The sequence below is a fragment of the Ciconia boyciana genome, chromosome 10 (assembly GCF_034638445.1).
Source record: "Ciconia boyciana chromosome 10, ASM3463844v1, whole genome shotgun sequence".
In the NCBI taxonomy this organism is placed as follows: domain Eukaryota; kingdom Metazoa; phylum Chordata; class Aves; order Ciconiiformes; family Ciconiidae; genus Ciconia; species Ciconia boyciana.
In genome coordinates, this window is record NC_132943.1 from 8,083,078 (window position 1) to 8,098,256 (window position 15,179).

The 15,179-nt window shown below is 36.5% G+C and overlaps 1 protein-coding gene across 6 annotated transcripts in view; it reads right to left on the minus strand.

Moving 5' to 3' along the window:
* The window catches only part of R3HDM1 (R3H domain containing 1), a 92,589-nt gene that overhangs the window by 65,442 nt on the left and 11,968 nt on the right, over positions 1 to 15,179 (minus strand). The window contains exons 2-3 of one of the 6 annotated variants that reach the window (XM_072875363.1): positions 4,790 to 4,967; positions 4,077 to 4,166 (exon numbers count right to left, since the gene is read on the minus strand). The exons of the other annotated variants lie outside the window; for them this stretch is intronic. The gene's annotated coding sequence lies outside the window, so the exon portion shown is untranslated. The remainder of the gene's footprint in view (positions 1 to 4,076; positions 4,167 to 4,789; positions 4,968 to 15,179) is intronic. 6 annotated transcript variants of the gene reach the window in all.

Consider the following 15,179-nt stretch of genomic DNA (forward strand, 5'->3'; position numbering starts at 1 on the left):
ACATATGCAGACTTTCTTGAGAAAAATCCCTCCAAAGGAAATTCAGAAGACAGAAGGAAAATCCCACAATTGCAAACCCGATAAAAGGCTCTCATAGGTATGCTCTAGTTAATCTCGCTGCACTGGTTATACAAAGTAATCTGCTCTCTTATTTATCTGTCCTGTTGTTCTATCAGAGGTACTACTACAACAGTAGAAGTTGGCAGAAGAGAATGTGTTTACACCTGAATCACTCCAGCTTGGCCTGGTGTCTAAGCTCACACATACCATCACTTCCTCCATACACCAAGATATGGGACTTTGCACTTGTGTGAACAAGGCACCATCATACTACCTTCCCATCCACTGACTTTGGTGCAAAGTCAACAGCCCTGAGAGAGGAAGGACAGACAGAAAGAGACCTTGTCTTAAAGCACGGCAGCAAGATTCACCAGAACATATCTGTCAAACACCTACTTCAAACCTATACACATTTTGGATAGCTACAGGTTACCAGCAATATATTATTTGCACAACAATAATGCTGCAAATCAGAAACAAAATCTGAAACTTGCCCTCAGTCTTGTAGTTCATTATACTTAAAGACCTCCTTTTCTTTACTGAAAAGTGTTGTGTACTACAATCTCTCAAACAATTTAAAAAAAACCAATATAATGCCCCTCTTTGTCACACTCAGGCTATAAGCTAGGACACTACCATTGTTCATAAGATAGTTGACAGCTTTTAAAGATGACACCTTTCACAGTAATAGGCATGTGAGAAACCAAGACATATTTTTAGTAACTATCCCTCCCCCTTGTTTTATATTTTAAATTCTAAGCAATAATCTAAGGCTTTTTAACTCTGCCTCAACTTCTCCTGTGAGTCCACTACTGAACGCTTAGCTGACAGTGACAAAGAATAACAAGATAACTCCTTCAGGAATATACTTGCATACCTGAGAATAAGAAATTTAACAACCAGCAAGACTAGAACGATCTTTATTCTACATATTGATAGGAAACCACAGTATTAAAGTAATTAAGGAGAACAGCAGGAGTTTGTTGTTGGCATTTGTTATCCATAAACTCAAAAATTCTGTCCTAGAAAACTTTAAATGTACACTGATAGGCTGAAAAAACACTGGCACTATACAGTGCTTCTTCAGAGTAATCTGGAGCACTGGCTCCTCAGGAAGGTCAGCCGTTCCATTCTGCAGAGAGCATTGTCATTCTCTTACTAGTTCTCTTCTTGGACTTCACTTTGGACTTTTAGGATATGAACAATCAGAGCAAACTACATCAAAGGAAGTAAACAACTTTGTCTGCTTCCCTCATGGCAAATGAAACAGTCCTCAGGATGTAGCCCCTGCTACAACGTAACATGACAAAGGGGTTCTGCTAAGGTGCTTCCAGCTTACTATTAAATCTAACAGGCTTCGGGTGTTTTTCCTTTTGTATGGTGCCAAAATATGCACTTACAATTAAAAAAAAAAAATGCAGACAATTTAACCATTTTAGGAAAAGGAAAGGGTTAGCATACTAGGATACTGCCCAAGAAAAAACCCCCACTACAATCCATGTTTTGACTACACAACATGAACAACAAAAGTCCTCCTGACAGACCAGGAATGTTCAATCCACATGTTTCAACAGATGCAGGGTTTCTGATGAAATTACAGTTCTAGCATTGAACAATCTGTGTTGGACAAAAACAGACTTAGCTAGCATATGCATATTGTTATAAAACACAACTCTGTGGCTAGTTCACTCTCATTAGGGTAACTAAAATAATCTTAAATGGTGTGTACACTGTTTAAAGTTGTAGCTCCATTAGGATCTGTTCTCACCTTTTTTTTAAGCTGAAGAGGGAGAAAGAGGGAAAGAAAATAATTTCTGAAACAGAATTCAAGACAGTTAACTAAAAACTATTTTTTATATCATTGTCTCACTGGCAAGCATCTGCACAGAGCAACATAAGTGGGCAGACAAAAGCCATTTTAGCCTGAACACTATTATAGCATTAACCTTTCGAAAATGACATACCGCAGAAATAGCAAAGCATTAGGTTAGTGGAAAATACATAAGTTGAATGGCTAAGCCCCTCCTCCCCCAAAGAACATGCCTGTCTAAAGGCATGAGGAAAGAACTACTTAGAAATGCTTATGAAATACATGACATATCTTTAGTTTTTGCTAGCATAGTTCTGTTGGTTTGATTAATGCCCTTCTCACATGACATTGCTATACCAGCAAAAGCTCTGTAGAAACAACTATGCTGACAGAAGATTTTGTTGGCTTAGCTTACATCATTCAGAGAAACCTAACTGACAGCAGAAAAACTCCTCCTGTCTCTTAAGCTGTTTCTACTCTGGGAGCTCTACAGCAGACGTACATACAGTTCTGTATCATGTCCCCACACCAGCACCCTCCCCCAACTTCAAGCCATTTCACCTTTCAAGCAATCCCCAAGTCTTCTCTTTCTATCCTTCTTTAGTTTACACTGCATGCTCACCCATCATCCTTTTGTCATCTTGCATAATTTTTTTTCCATAAAATTTGCACTCATTTTTCAACTATATATTTAGAAAGCCTCCAACAATTCCATGAAACTCTGTAATACCACATAGCACAATGCTCTGCATCACTGTATGATACTGCTGTGTATCTATCTAATACCTGTAGGTCATAAAGTCATTCAGTTCAAGGACCCAAAACTGAAGCATCTACCTGTTCTAAACTATCAAATAGAAATATTCAGTTGTCTTATAAAAAACAACTCTTAAAAAATGAAGAAAAAAATCACCTGTTATTAGATCATTCCCTGAAGCTAGATTTCTAGCATTAAGGCCATAAAATGGAATACAACATGCTTTTCTTGTGTCCATTGGAAATAAAATTATTAGTTTGTGAAAAAATAACTGGTTTTCACTTTATGCTGTTTACTAATGCTTACCAAATGTCACAGAGGTTTTATAGCACAATAAAAGTATAAAGTATAGCCTGAGCTGCTTAAGGTTGCTTAAAAAAACACCAAAAACAAAAAAAACCCCCACAACAAAACCATCAAGAAACTTAAAAACTTGTTTTATATTACCAAACTGTAAACTAATCAAAGGTATCTTCAAGAGACTTTTCAGCTCAGCATTGATGAATATATTAGAAACAAGACAGAAGTAAGAGTATATAAATATTTTCAGTTCAGATGCAGCAAAAAAAAAAATCTTGCTACTCAAAACACTTAACAGAAAACATGTAACAAAGTACATGCAGAAAACATGTATCAAAGTACATGCAGAAAACATGTATCAAAGTACATGCCATGTACTTTTCCTCAGATGATACAGTAGCAAACTAAAACCTCAAAATAGTCAAAGATTGATCCCCTCCCCCTGTTATTTTAAGTAAATAAACTGAAGCATTGCCTGTGACTATTTTGAGTGGATATCCTTCAAATAGCAGCTTTCTTAAGAGATACAAATCTTCATTTCATTTAGAAAACAGCCATCAAGAACTGCACATAGCAACTAACAATTTCTTATACAGAATTCAGGTTTTATTCTTAGAATTTATAAGTTTTTAAGTTTACATTTATCCTTCAGTATTTCCATCGATAAAAACAGGAAAAAAAAAAAAGGGTCTCTCAAATAGACACACAAATTTCAACAGCGGATGGTAGGAATAGACTCCTAGAGTTACCAGGCCAGATAAAAGCTTCTGTTTAGGGCCCTAGATACTAAAGATTATGAAGTGGGCTTGGTTTTCAAAAAAGTTAAGAAGCAAAAGCTTCAAATACAGCAGGCACTTTCTTTTCCCCTTATAACAAGAATCACTAACTTGGTGAATTACCATACCATTATGGTCTCTCCCTGCATAAAGTAAAATAAAGATTAAAAATACCAAAGCAAACAACAAGAGAAACGTGACAAAACTTTCCATCAGCCACTGTCAATACTCTCACCTATGTATTGTTCCCATAGCTTCACAAAATACTACATCACATCGACAAGATAAATACATACCACACGTGGAAGGTTAAAAAAAATGTATTGATTATAAACATCACATAACAACAAATCAGAATTTTAAAACTGCCTACCTAACAAACATTAATCCTTTAGCAGTGTATTTTTGTTCAGTCTGTAACAAAGCCATAGCAGTTCTGATGTCTGCTTTGATAGTGCAGAAACTGGAAAAAATTTAAATGACCGTTAATCTTCATCAAATCAAGTCTCATGATTTTTAACAGCCACCCAAAACTTCTTGTTATCTCAACAAAAGGAGATTTGGTCGACAATACAGAAGAGAGACATCAACATCCTGCATAGGAAAAAACATTTTTATTGAGCCTACTGTAAATACTCTTGCTATCTTGATTTGAAATCTGTTTTTCAGTTCAAAATTTATCTTTAAAAAAAATTAATCTTAGTTATAGTTACTCATTAGAATGGAGATAACTAACACTTAAAAACAAAAGAGATCTCCCCCATTTTTGCCACCTAGGGAAATTGTCTTATTTTAGCAGAGATATTTATAATGGTTTTCCAATCCTAGCCCAAGTAGAATTATCTAATAAATAAAAATTAGCAGGAATGCCATTACTAAATGAGATGATGTAAGAAAAAGTCTTTTTAAAGTCAATGTTTAAAGAAGAGATTTAGGGATGCTGATGATCTCTGTTAATTGATTAGGCCTAAAGTGGCTTTTGTGGGAAAAAAAGGAAAACCAAATGCAAACTGCAATTTGTCAACAGATATTTTATCCTTCTCCTTTCAGACAGTGTTTAAATACCCTACTTCAGAACTCACATACCTGCATCATATTGGCATTTTGCTTCATTATGCAGTTACTGAAGACGTGCTTTCCATAATATCTCATACAAGGCTCTGCGTGTGCCTTTAGAGAGTGTACTGCATAGACATGCTTAGCTGATCACTCGGCGTCCGTAGGTCCGTGCTGAAGCAGTCTGTTGAGGCACTTGCTGAAGCCTCTGACACAATAGAAAATCAACAGCTGGGCACCGTGCTGTCAGTGACACCCAGACAGCCACCACGCACAGCCACCAAAATGCGCAGAGCCTATATTGAGCTCCCCATTAGCAGTTCACAAGCAACTGATGCAAAAACCTTCTGAAGCTGTGAATGTGCTATAAAATGGCTGTACAGATTTTAATCACTTTCGCCATTAACAGTCAGACTACTTTCAAAATGAAACTTTATACCACACAAAGAAATGTTGATGTGACACAGAAGTAGGACAAAACCATTAGTACTGTAAAGATATTAATTTCCTTTCTAAACATTTTTATTTCTTTAGTTTGGCATTGTGAACACAACTTAAAAAAAATATCAGTAAATTAGTTCACATTGCTAGCAGATATACACAGTTGTCATCAGCAGTATGAATGCCATGATAATTTTCTGGACTGGCACATAACCGCTATCAGAACCCAAATAAGGAAGAAAAACATTTTCTGAACAGAGGGGTAGAAAAAAAGCCAGTTATTATGATATGCTAATTATCATACTTCTAAAAATCAGTATCCAGACCAGGGGTCTATAATTTTCTTGCTTGTGAGAAACTGCTATCACTACCCCATCTGTAGCATTACCACAGTGCTCAGTAGTACTACTGCAGAATCATAAGCCCCCTTCTGTACTTCTCTAGAAAGCACTCTGAAGAACCCTGCATACCAAGTAAGGCTGGAAGGCAAATGGAGCAGTATGTTTAATTTGGGGGCTCCAGAGAGGTGAGGTGGGATCTTGGGAGGCTATCGTTCCTGACCAACAGGAGATCAGGACCCTATATTTTTAAGTGACAAGGTTAAAAAAATAATATATATATAAAATATATGCACATGTATACATACATACACAAACACACATTTCTATACTGTAACAAGCATAGGAAATAGTAAATAACAAACAACAACCATAGGAAGATTTAGACCTGTCACAGACTGCGGTAGTCTCAATACCAAAAGATCTTTTTATAAATGTATATAAACAAAATATATATAAAAAGATCTTTTGGTACTGAGACTGCTATGGTCTGTGACAGGTCTAAATCTGAATCTTCCTATGCTTGTTATTCCCCTCTTCTGCTACCTCTATGCTCCATCTTTAAAGCCTCCACTCTTACTGGCTGCAAATGGCAGTGGCGCATGCTCCGTGCACATCAGCTGTCATCCCTGACCAGCAGGATCATGGCGGGGGGCGGGGAAAGGAAGCCTTTTTCCTTTACCTGAAGATGGCAGCTCTTAGAATACCTGTTTTCTTCTTGTGCATGGCAAGTTCAATGTAACTGCTGGCTATCCCTCTTCTCTATTCAACAGTTACCTCCTTACATTAGTACCCAAGCCAGCTATTCCTGTCATTCTACCCCAGGCTATGGCTTCACAGTTCTTTTGATCTAGATAATGCTGCACCATCTCACAAGTGCTGTCCCATCAACACACCCAATTAGCTCCCAACAGACAAGTCTATAATAACCCTAAGAAAATATATACAAAAGGCATAATTCTGGGAGGCCCTTGATATTTTCACTGAGGTTTCACCTCTTCTCTTTCACCTGGTCTGCAATGGGAGCATTATGCTTCATGGTAAAGACTTCTTTAGCAGGATGTTAGAGAAGAAAATTCCTTTTTTTTTTTTTTGGATCATATAACAAATTTCATATAGGTGAACACCTATGTGCACAATACATTCATGGCAGGGTCTGTACTCTGAATGCTGCCAAAGAGAAAGTTTTTAATTTCTGAACACATTATACAGATGAACAGAATAATCTTTTAAGTAGTCTCCTTACACAACACTAGGAAAACAAGTGTGTGTGCATGTGTGTATCTATCTACTGTTATAGTCGGATCTGGCATTCACATACATCACTGCAGAGAACCTAGAAGTATTTTTTTAATCAGTAAGATGAGCAACAAGCTGCAGCTAACCCCAAACAGGAAATAAAGCAGTATCCAAGGGAAAAAGAGAACTGGGCAATGAACTACTGTTATACTCTGTACTGCCCCTTAGAAAATTTTTGTTAATTTTCCTAAAACTCACACACCCACACATTATAAGGAGTCATGAACATATCAAATACTTCTTTTTGGCTTTTATGAGCTTCTGTAAATCCTATCCTGGAGGCTGTCATCCTACAGGAGAGGATAGACTAGTATGGCTTTACTTTCTCACAAGCAAAGCAAAACCTTCCCCCCCCCCCCCCCAAATTTATTGGTCTGCTCTAACTGATGGATTAAAAATGGGAATAGCAGTCATTACGTTTTTCCTCCTATAACTAGAAGCTTATTAGTCAGCAGGAGCTTAAAAAAAAAAGCCTTCAGTGAATTCCATGAGGCACTTCCACATAATCCCTACCTTCTAGCTGTCCAGATTCTATTAGATAATGTTCCTTCTTTCCAGGGATTCACTGTTTCTCATTATTTCTAGTAGAAGAGAATCTCTAATACCTTTCTCTCCTGGGAAAGGTTGCACCATGTATCTAACCGGAGAGCAGAGGAGAATGCTATTAAAAAAAAAAAATGGAAAAGGGGGAAGTTCAAGCCAAGAACGAAGCAGGCTGGTATACGCTATTACACCCTATATGCACTAGCGCTATAGGCTCCTCTCATGACTTCAAATGTGCATCAGAACTATGGAATAAACTTCATCTTAACAATTCAGAGCTTCCATTTCTGCCATAGAGCTCTATAAATTGTAATCTTGTTGAGAACAATTAGTCATTAAAGATAGATCCTTAAAAAAAGATATTTGTGATGTGTACCCATGGCCAATTAAGTCTGTTAACTACCATCATTACCAGATGTCCTTTTGAATAAAAGCATAGAAAGGTAAGACATATGGTCAAGTGAAAAAATTTATACTAGGAAGCAATGTAATAAAATTGTCTGCATCTTTAAAACTGTAGGATTTTAAACAAAAATGAAAATGTCAACTTAAAGACATACCACAAAGCTATCAGTAAAATTTGACAATTAATACAGTATTCAATGAAACTTTCTGCAGTAAGTTTTCATTAGCTGCACTCTACTTTTGCATATTTTGTACTAGTTTGTATTCATAACATAATGGGGAGATAAAAAACACATTTTGTTTGTATAATTTTCAAATGGGTGCAGGGAGGCGTTAACCCCTACATTAAGTGCAAAATACAAAGATTTAGGATCTTGTCTACCCCACAGTTGTAGCAAGAGTGGCTTTGAATGCCTTCTACTAAAGTTTGTACAATCTGTTGTACTTCACTCTACTTTCCTTCCCATCAGGTTATCATCTTCCTTTCAGTTGTTGCTGTTCCATATAGACTCATGCAGGAAGGCATGGGTTTTAGTGGTGGATTTCATTGAAGTGGGAAATAGGAAAAGACTGCTGAAGTGAGGGGAAAGAAAAAAAAAAGAAAAAAAAAGAGGCAGCCTAAGGTGGAAGATCCCAAAATGCAGGTCTAGTTATTATAATTACCATTAGGTGAATCTTTCAATCCCTTCACAGGAAGGCTTCTTTACAACCACTAAATTGAAACCACAAGGAAACCACGAATGCCTACAACAACCAAAGTTTTCCTTAAGAGATGAGAAATAATTTTTAGCTTAATATTAAAATAGTCTTCAGGGCTTCTCTGCTTAACATTAAAAAGGCAAAGAGGATTTTGACAGGAAGAAATAGTTACCTGGAATACTCCTGCCTAGGAAATGTACAGTATAAATGCTTGTTTGATGTTGTGTCTACAGGTCTATGAATACCTTCACACAGAGATTGTGCCAAGTACAATGATGTGTAAATGAATATAGAAATAACTTGTTAACGTATGTGAAATAGGAAAATAATTTGAACTGAATATCATAAAAATAATGCCTTAATGTTTCTCTTAAATAAGACAAAACACAGAATTAATATGCTTAAGATAAGTAAAAACTTATATCCTGGAAACAGGAGTTGGAGCACTCAGGGCTAGTTTACAATTGCATTAGCAACCCTGACTTAGTTGATCTTCAACTCGGAACACGCATAAATTGTATCTCTTATCAAACACGCACAATTAGATTTGCTGAAGTACTATCTAACACAATAGGCATTATAAGCTGAGAAACAGATACGCAAATATAAAGTTTCAATTCAATTTAAATTTCAAAGCAATACCACATATCAAGCATACAAGACAGATATTCAAGAGATAAATGAAAAACAGTCTAGAAAGCAATCAGATGCTTGGTAGAAGATGAAGGATTCTCTAGGCTTGCTCGAGAAAAAAGTGAAGATAAGCAACACAGCCACAACCACTTCAAAACCATTTTCCTGACAAAACAATACCCTCTATGATAGTTGTACTGAAAACCACAATACTGATAAGTGATTGTGGAAATTAGTATCTTCACTTTCTTTAAAATAACTCATAACAAAATTACACAACTCAGTAAGTGGCCAAAGTGCACCATCAAGTGACCCCAAACCAGTATCTGACTCGCAGAAGAGAGGAGACTGGACTGTCGTGAATGAAATTTTCTTAAAAACTTAAACAGGAGTATTGACACAGACAGAAATCAGAACTGATTAAAAAAGCAAAAAAATAGCATGCTTTGTTACATAGGCTATACTTGGCAAGCAGGTGTTACTGGCTCTGCAATATCCAGTCACTTGAGGCACAAGGGCCCTATATTCTTCCAAACAACTCACAGTAAGATTTACAGGCCTGTACATTTTCAGGGCAGAAAAGGCAGGACACAAACTCCTGGAGAAGAAAGCACACAGCTAACAAAATGAAATGTTCTAACAACCACCTTTCTTTTTAGAAGAAAGAACAAAGGAAGAGAAAGAAAATTAGTTCTTTGAAGACTCATCAAGAACAAGCTAAAAAGCAAGCTTCTGGACCAAAAGATATTTACAAAAAAGCTTGAGAAACAAAAAGCTCAAAAAAAAAGACTAGAATGGGATATGCATCTTTTTAAATACCTTCAGGGATGGGGACTCAACCACTTCACTGCGCAGCCCCTTCCAATGCTTGACAACCCTTTCAGTGAAGAAATTGTCCCTAATATCCAATCTAAACCTTCCCTGGCGCAACTTGAGGCTGTTTCCTCTCATCCTATCACTTGTTCCTTGGGAGAAGAGACTGACCCCCACCTCTCTACAACCTCCTTTCAGGTAGTTGTAGAGAGCAATAAGGACTCCTCTGAGCCAAAGTGAAGTAAACTACTTATCACAATTCCAAAATGAAGTTTATCTATAAACCTGAAGGAAATAGAGCAGCTTTTCTCAGTTACATGAGAAAGGGACACACTTAACAGTGTAAATAATGTTTGGCCCATCTACATGAACTTAACAGAAGTGCTACGTGAAGCCATCTTCTGATCACAGTGAGTTTCATCCGCTTGACTGATTTTGAGTTTGTCTCTTTTGAACTGCTAGTAAGTCTTAAACATTTGATTGAAGAGAAATATCTTTATCTACCCTTAGAGAAATTACACAACTCCAGACTGGTCATGAATGCCTATTCTGTATTTAGTTCATATAATCTTCCTATAAAAACCCCTCACTTCCAAGAAAGTACAAACCCTCAAGCACTGCAGTTTCATTCCTCTGCAACATAAGCACAGTTTAGACAGTATAGCGATGAAGCTAAAATAAACATCTTTCTCTGGTGGTTTTATTTTCGTCCCAAGAAGTGGAATATAAGCTCATTCTTACCAGTATATACATGACACAATTTTACTGCTGTTTAGAAACTAGTCGCCAATCAGCTATGGTTACTAGACAAAGTGTTGTCCAAATCTAAATACAGTAGACCTTAAGCTAAAGCCCTAAATTTAAGCAATCCCAATCACTGACTGTGCAAAGCTAGTCTTAAAGACTAAATGCAATTACATTTCAAACGCCTTCTGGACAATGGATACCAAATGATCATGTGTCTGTCTGGTGGGTCCATTTGTAGGGCTGATTGCTTATGAAAGACTTATTGTTATTAACTTTTAACTTAATAAGTTATTAACTTATTGTTAATTAAAAAATCTAGAGTAACAGTATAAAAACAAGCTGAAAAAATACTTCTAGCATTCACAGAATTCAGGACTCAAAATCTCTTCACAAGTACTCATTATGACAATCTACTAAAAAATATCAAATATATCTCCGGGTATAAATAAACTTTTGGTGTTATGTGGAATACAGAAATTGTAAATATAAAATAGATTATTTAAGAAATATAAGAGAAAGTTATACTCTGTCCAATTCTTCCCCTCTTGAACCAGTCAACTCTAATCTCTTATTTCAAGGAGTGAGGAATACTTAGCAGAAAGCAAATTCTAGTATAAGATGATCCTACAGTTATTGAGGTAGTCATTCACTTCACTAATTATGGTCCTTAAGGTCATGCTTAGTGAAGGAGAAAAAAAAAAAAACAAAAAAACAAAACACAACCAAACCTTTTTCTTTTCCTCTAGAAAGCACATTAGAACACATTTTATAAGGCCATATTTCTCATTTTCTGAGCGCTATATAATCCTGTTACACAAGAAGGGGAAAAGAAAGACCTACTAGTAGAAGCTCTAGCCTATCTCCATAATCTGGAATAAGAACCACTCAGATTACATTCAACCACAGACTGATTTTTGAGATCTAGAGAAAACATTGCTGCTTAATAAACTAAGTAGGGCTTCTGCAGTTTAAGCAAACAACTGAGAAATGCCTCATGCTAAACAAAGGAGTGAATATATCAGAAAGCCAGACTAAAGATCAGTCACTTAATTTTGTCAGATATGTGTTTTATCATTGTATTCTCAGTCCTTCCACCCTCAGCTGTTCCTATTACTGAACATTCTCATTCACTGTTAATTCTAAAAAAGGGGTCTATAACCCTTTCAAGACCTTCACATTTTCTCCACAAAAGACCTACCTTATCTACTTCATTGTTGATAAAAATAAAAGAAAAAAATGAAAGGAATTGTTAATTTAGTCGCAAGATGATAGATTCATGCAAACCTAACAAATACACTCTGACTATTTTCACATTCATATCTTGGTATTAACTTTTTCCTGAACTGTAGTTTAAATTCAGACTGTTCTAGACATTCTGCTTTTATACAGTCTCATCCAAATGCCAGGCATTAGCTACACAGAAAATTAAGCTACTCGCTTGCAGCTTGGAGTTTAAGGTCATCCTAACTGCCTGAAAGCAAAAACAATTTACTGTAATATCCTCTCAGCCACATGAGGTTCATTGTGTTTTGGGTTTTTTTTAAATGAAAAAGCAATAGTCTGAACAAAAAGTAACATCTCTGATAAATTTCCTCTGGGCTTCCCCAGAAGTGACCCAGTAAGTGGACTGAAATAGTGGGCCAGGCATATGAAGGTGTCAGATGCTGAAGAGAAAATTTTTAAAATCACAATTATCTGCTTTAAGTACCAACACTCAGAACAAACTAGTGTTGTCTCACTGTATATTTTTCCATTTTTCCCCCATTTTTTTTTTCATAACAAAACCTGGTCTCCGTAAGGTATGTGATGTGCAAATAATCATTCTTTAAAATGTACTGATTTTGAAGCCATGCTGTCCAAAACCCATGAGCAATTCATACAGAGCTGTCACACTAGGCAGGGGAGGGGAATGTTGAGGGGGTGTGAAATCACAGATAAAAACACTATCAAGCAACCAATAAAGCTAAGTTTTTGTCTATTCCAGCAAAAAGTCACAATGACCAGTAGTTTTATGAACACAGAAATGAGAATACAGAACAGTAAGAAAGTGTTTATTCTAAACCAGTGTTATTTTCTGCAACGGCACAGCTGAAATAGAAGTTCCCAAATAATAACGCCTACCCCCAAAATAACAAAACCACAAACAATAAACCTTCTCTCATGTTAGTAAAATTCCATGTTTGGATAGCACAACAAATTGTGTTATCATCCCAAAGAATTCTAAATAACTATGAACACGGGAACAGGGCTTCAATTCCAGGTGGCTAAAAGCAAGAAAAAAAAGACAGGAAAGGGCGAGGCTTCAGCTAGAATCATGATGAGCAATTCAGCTGTAATCCCACATTTCTCACTTCAGTTGTTCCTTATCCTTTCCCACAGCTTAGCATTTACTATGTCGCTATTTATCAGGTGCCTAGATTAAACACCCTTAAGATCACTATAAGCCAAAACCAGACAGTTCTTGAAAATAACAATATTACTCCAGCCTTCTGGAAAGCCTGTGATTTGTCTGAAGTCCTTTCCTTCTGTATTCTCTCTGTAGTTCCACATATTCTTAAAACATTGCAAACTGGTAGTAATGGCTGCCAGCATGCTTTCATGTCATGAAGCAGGCACAAAGAAAACCCCTAAGAAATCACAAAACTTCTCATCTCATCAATTCCAGTCCTCAAGTACTTCAGAGGCAAGAGACTAAGGAATGCATTAGTAAACCAAGGGAGACATAAGAGTCTGGACAAATAAGTATTCTTCTAGAGTTAAGTTTGACTACAGCTTGCTAATTTAGCAGAAGTCTATTACTCTCCAGAACTCAGAATCTGAAAATCAACAGGTCAAATAAGAGAAGAGTGACAAGTTTCCTCAGTGCACAGGTATGTGTCACCTTCCACCCTTACAGAAAGGAATGAGAGTAACTGTAGGGTTGAACCAAACAAATGACAATACAACATGGAAGGAGGATCTGAACCCCATATAAAAGAGGGGCTAGGGAAAGGGTTGCAGCTTTCCTCTTGCTTTATAACAATGGAGAGGATTTAGGAAATTGGATATTTTTAACATTTTTCAATTAATTTTTCTCTCTTGAAAAAATCAAATCCAGAATATCAGCTTTACTCCTTGATTTTGTACTAAAAATTAAATGGTGTTTGTATATCTTGTGAGATAAATATGTTCAACCTCTAACAGTGAGAGCTGAAGCTGAGAGACTTCTGTTAGCTGTGGCATTAGCAGTTTCAAGGACTTTGTTAACACCACCCCTACTCCCACCCCAAATTTGGCTAATGTCAACTTCATAAGCGCAAAGAAAGATCTTTTTAAATCTCAGAGTGTTTAAGGTTAAACAAGATCTGACTTCTCATGTAAAAGTCAACAGGGAGAGGGAGAAAGGAGGGAGGAGAGAGATGGGTAGGAGAGACAGAGAGGGACCCTAAGAACACCAGGAGTCAACATGTGATTTTTACTTTCTTGCATATCTGTACAGTCAAGCATCTCTACTCAAATGAGATAATATAATGGCATTATCAGGCCCTAAAGGGACTTTGATAAATTTAATATCTATGACTAGTTTAAGAAAAAAAAAAGAAAGAGAACAATTTTCAATTAATGCCACACAAAAAGAGATTATTATTTTTTAAACAACTAGGGCTGGGACCTGGAGTAGCCACTTGAGATGCATCCTGCAATAATTCAGATTGGATAGTGGGCTTTGCTAGATAAACAAAAGCTTTTTCATAGATGCAACACTAATTTTCAGAATGTTGCTAGGGCAACAGCAGACTGTAACAAGAATTTCTGAATAATGAGCAGGTGCCAATATACGAAGATCTTGACTCCTGACTGAATTATTCATATGTGCTCCTGAATAGTGGGATTTATAAAAGCAATAGCCTTATTCCATCACCACAAATGGAAATACTATATACCCTGTCTAGAATATTTATTAGAATTCTAAACATGCATCTCTTTATTGCTTTAACATGGTATGTAAGGCAAGATCACTAGTCTGAACAGAAAAGGTTCATGGCTCTAGCGTAAAGAGACAGAAGCAGTTATTTTGCATAAAATACTGTTAGACAATCTAAAAGAATATTTTTTCTAAGCCAAAGCTAAATCTAATTATCTGTCTAAGATTCTCCTTGTACTGATTCAACAGTAATTCCAAAAGGACAGGAACAAATCTTGCCAATTACGAAGTAAGGACCAGACCAACTGAGAAGAACTGGACACACTTTATCCATCATGTACATCCATAGCAGGAATTTCGCCACATACAAAATGCTATGGGGGGAAGCCTTATGCACAGTCTAGTCTATTATTGCACTCAAAAAGCAATGACAGCAAGACTTGGCAGGATTTTTGTTAATTTAAAACTTGCAACGCTGATAAGTCAATACACTACTAAAACTTCAGAACTAACATAAATTCCTTCATTTGGATTTCCAGCAGTCTCTGATTAGCTGGTCAGCAATGATTGAGTATCTGGACAAGGACAGCTGTAACATTCT